Below are 4,585 nucleotides of genomic sequence, written 5' to 3' on the forward strand. Positions count from 1 at the left end.
GTTACAGGTGCACAATACAGCAATTCATAATTTTTAAGGGTTCTGCTCCGTTTATAGTCATTATACAATACTGGCTATGTTCCCTGTTTTGACGCATTTCGAAGCTGTTGGCATCAATACCCTTCACCCCAAAACACTTAACACGTGCAGGGCTTAACTAGAGCTCGATGTTTATTTACAGCTTTTTCATTTTTTGTAAAACTTACCTCCAGTGACATGCACAACCCTTGAGCACACGTTTCACTAGATTTGGACGGATGCAGGAAACCCAAACCCTGTCAGCTACAAATGTGGCCGTCACCTCACTCTGACCCTCATCCCCTTCCCCATCACTTGGGTGCTGACCCCCAGAGATAACGCTTCACTGATTTTTTAAAAATATAGATTAGTTTTGTCTATTCCAGAATTTCATTGAGTGGAATTCCACAGCGGGCAGACGGCTCGGAGTGGCCTTTTTCACCTGGCTTGAGACTCCCTCTCATGCTTCCGCTGTGTGCCTGCAAGTCAGCCTCCGCCCACACAGGAGCCCCTCCAGAGGGGTGTCGGGGGTGGCGGGGGTCCTCAGGCTCCGGAGAGCAGGTGCGCCTGCCTGATGAGGACACCGCTGGGCACTCAGAACGTTCGCAGCTGCTTCTCTTTTTGACCTGAAGCAACTTCCTCTCCTTCCCTCCCTCTCCCCCCTCAACCTCCTTCCCTCCCGCTCCCCATCCCCAAAGCCAGTTTTAACTTTTGAAAAAAAAGATGTCACCATCAGTACAGGAAAACTGGATTTTAAGAGGTTACTAATGCTTTGAAAATAAAAGTTACTGTCTTTTAAAATATCAAATTAGTACAATATGTTCATTATAAAAACAAAGAAGAAAACAAAGACAAGCATAAAGGCGGTAGGTCACGTGTGTGCCCGTGGCGGAGGGTGTGCCCGTGGCAGGGTGTGTGCCTGTGGTAGGAGTGTGGGCCCGTGGCGGGGTGTGTGCCCGTGACGAGGGTGTGCCCGTGACAGCGTGTGTGCCTGTGTGTGCGTGAGCGCTGGGGGGTGCTGCTTCCCTCCGGAGCCCAGGGGCAACTGTCCCTCCTGCCACTGTTCTCGCTGGCCTCGGGCTGTGAAGGTCTCACACGGTGTTGACAGCCTTGGAGAGGTCTGTCCTGCTCCCTAGCCAACTTGCTATTCCATAGTTTAATTTTTCTGAAATGCTAGTCATTTAAACTGTTCCCAGTTTGTTTTTTCTGCAGTGAGTAACACTGTGATACACGCTATGCTGGGGGGAAAAGTCTCCGTGCGTATTTTGGATGATTTTCTTCCTAGAACTGGAATTTTGGGGTCAGAAGCTACAAAGATTTTTTTGGATGCAGATTGCCAGATTGTTTTCTGGAAAACAACACCTGACCCAGTCAGGCACCAGCAGGGGCCGGAGCAGCGCGTTGTGCATAGTTTCTTCTGCGGGTAGGCGAGGTGCAGCCCTGCTCGGCGCTGCTTCGCCAGCCGGGCCCGGTGCTGCCCGCCCCGCCCTGGCTCGGCCTTGCGCGGCTCCTCCCCCGTGAACCACGTTAACAGTTCTGCGTCTGCCCTGCTTACTCACTCGTGCATTTGGTGAGCATCCATGGAACACAGGACGCGAGGTGCTGGCTTTAAAGACGGACTAGCTCAGCTGCTGCCCTCCAGAAGTCTTGGCCTGGTGAGGACAAGACACAGAAAAAGGCATTTCAACAGAGCGTGATGTGACTGTCACAGATGAGGGAAGGCCCGGAGGCGGTGCTCCCCGCCCCGGACAGGAAGCCTGGCAGTGGCTGCTCCCGCTCTGCTGGGCGAGGTGCGAAGAGACCCCTGTCCGGCCTCCCCCGCCCGTCCTGCCCGGCCCAGCCGGCCCCCGGGCCTCCAGCACCCTGAGCACCGTCCCCCGGACGCCCCGTCCACACTCACGGCTCCGATACCCACCAAGCCCACGACCCCCCCCCCGGTGTCTCAGCACCGACCTCTACCCCGCGTGACAGTGTGACTCACACAGGGACGCCTGCCTTTGAAGTTCGCGTTACGCCACCTCGCTTTTACCGAAGGCCTACGCTAGGACCTGCTTTCACGGACGGAAAGAAAGCCAAAGAGGATTTCCGCTGCTGCACAAAAGGCGAAAGGTGAAAATCGCACTGGTGTTTGTCTTCAGCGAGCCTTTACGGGGGCGGCGGGTGGTCCCGCAACCCCTTCTGCAGGAACCACATGGGGCGCCCCGCCGCTGGAGCCGTGGCCAGAGCCGTGGGCACCTGGGCTCTACCTCCGTTTCCTCTGCGTGTCTGTCGGCCAGGTGCACCCTAAGGCCCCTGCTTCTTCGCTGCTCGCCACTTCCTATATGGAAGTTTCCTAGCAAGGCTCTGCTTCCGGATAGCAGGGAAAACCTGTAACAAGAAATATACTTGGTCTTTGTCCCCATTCCTGGCACTGCGCCTAAAACGTGCGATTTCTGAAGTTACGTGACAGCCATAAAGGTGTCTTTCGTTACATAGTGAGGAGACTTTTGGACCCCACCCAGGACTGGGGCTGGGTTCCAGGGGGGCCCAACCATGCGGTTAGGGGGTTGGAAATTTCAGTCTCCCTCCCCCGACCCCTGGGGAGGGGAGAGGGGCTGGAGGCTGAATCAGTCTCCGATGGCCCAGGATTTCATCGATCAGACCTTTGCAATAAAGCTTCCATAAAAACCCCAAAGGACGGGGTTGCACGAGCTTGCGGGTTGGTGCACGGGTGGAGATCTGGGGCGAGCTCACACCTTCCCCTCCCCCTGCCCGGCGCACCTCTTCACCTGGCTGCTCCTGAGTCCTACCCGTTTATAACGAACTGGTGATCTAGGAAGTAAACTGCTTCTCTGAGTCCCGCGAGCCGCTCAAGCACATGGATCGAACCTGAGGAGGGTCACGGGACGCTCCCGTCTACAGTCGGAAGCACAGGGCGTCTGAAGTGGGGTGAGGGGCCCAGACGGTGCGACTGGCTTAATCCGGGGTCTGACGTCACCTCCACGTAGATGGTGTCAGGATTGAGTTGAATTGTAGGACACTCAGCTGGTGTCACAGTGTTGAGCGAGGTCTGGGGAGAAGCCCACACGTCTGAATTGGTGACCAGAAGCAGTAACTGGCACCTGAGTCCTCCCTCCCAGTCTAGCTGATTGCCTTTCCACCTGGGGGTCCAGGACCCCCTATGCTGCCCTCTCCCTGCTGTGCTCAGAGTTCCCCATTTCAGTCGGGGCTGTGACCTCGGGGTCACCCTCTCAGTGACACCTTCCCCGATCTCACTCTTTAAAATTGTGACCCTCTTCTCCACCTGTCTGTCATGAATACAGATTATTGCCTGCACGTCAGTGAACCGAGGACATTGCAGCCTTCAGCCGTCCGACCATCAGTCACTACGGCCGCCCCCAACGGCCAGCTGGACAGAGCAGGAAGGAGACGGCGGCAGCCCGGCCTCTGTCACCACAGCCAGTGGTGCCCCCAAGGAGACGCAGGCCGGGGAAGAGCAGGACAGCGGCCCTGGAGAGCCGAGGGGCATGTCAAAGGAGTGATCTCAGTGAGCCCAGACCGTGCGCCTCCCAGACACAGGAAGCGCTAAGCTCCTTAGCGTGAGGCGTCTGGTTTTCCTTAATTAACAGTCATCCTTTGATGTTCTGACTGCCTGGTCTTTGTTGCAAAAACCCCTATATCCTGGCTCCTCCCCTGCCTCTCGGGAGCCGCCCCTCAGCGAGACATGAGAGGCCTCTTCCCCGGCTGGGGGTCCTCACGAGTCCACCGAATGAAACGTAACTCTCAGCTTTGAGGTTGTGCTTTTTCTTTCCATTGGCACCGTCCTCCTCTCCTGGATCATTTTCCCCATCACTCCTTCTGATGTCTGCGTCCATAATTTCCTTCTTCTCTGCCTCTCCCCACCAGAGTTACAGGCTTGGGGTTTTGGTCTGATCGCAGCCACCCCCGCACACACCAGGTGTCGCTAAGCGTTGCCTGAATTAGTGAAAGAACTAGGTTAGCGCTCACAGACTCCACCTAATTGTTTTTGTGAAGATGCCGTCACCGTGCCTCCCGTTGCAGCTCAAGCCTTTCGGAGGGGAGTTAATTACTTCAGTAAGACGGGGAAGGGAGAGCCCCGCGCGGACTTGCAGAAGGAGAAGTGGGATTGGAAAGAGCGCACACTAGCGCTGCTTTTCCTGCCTCACAAGTGACAGGAAGTGAAAAGGCTCCAGAGCACTGGGCCTCCCACGACCGCAGGCAGACACGGTTACCTCCAAGTCGAGTCTGAGCGTGCCAGTGGGGAACGGCTGCTGGTTAACGTGCACCCCTTTCTCCCTGGGGTCTCACCTCCCCAGAAGCACGTTTCCTGCACCCGCGGGCTTTGTGACAATGAACCTGCTCCTCGTGGGGCTGTTCCTGCTCGGCCCGCAGCTGGGGTCGGAGGCCCCAGGCGGACGGGCGCTGGCGGGGACGGTGACCTAGAGAGGAACGGGCACCCCATGCGCAGTCACCAGTGGCCGACTTGTCCAAGAAGAGGGAGTTCTTGCAAAGAGGGTCAGCCCGGTCCCCCCTGGCCCGGGGCTCTGGGAGGGGGACAGCCGTGGGG

General features: G+C 57.0%; 2 long non-coding RNA genes across 2 annotated transcripts; one reads left to right on the forward strand and one right to left on the reverse strand.

The window, feature by feature from the left end:
- Nucleotides 1-460: 460 nt before the first annotated feature.
- On the reverse strand, nt 461-2,125 carry LOC135318540 (uncharacterized). The gene is made up of 3 exons (XR_010376702.1): nt 2,000-2,125; nt 1,578-1,670; nt 461-589 (listed from the first exon to the last, which is right to left on the reverse strand). It is a non-coding gene; the product is annotated as an uncharacterized LOC135318540 (long non-coding RNA).
- Nucleotides 1,987-3,783, forward strand: LOC135318539 (uncharacterized). The gene is made up of 2 exons (XR_010376701.1): nt 1,987-2,127; nt 3,321-3,783. It is a non-coding gene; the product is annotated as an uncharacterized LOC135318539 (long non-coding RNA).
- Nucleotides 3,784-4,585: the final 802 nt, after the last annotated feature.

This window comes from Camelus dromedarius, chromosome 18, assembly GCF_036321535.1.
Source record: "Camelus dromedarius isolate mCamDro1 chromosome 18, mCamDro1.pat, whole genome shotgun sequence".
NCBI lineage: Eukaryota > Metazoa > Chordata > Mammalia > Artiodactyla > Camelidae > Camelus > Camelus dromedarius.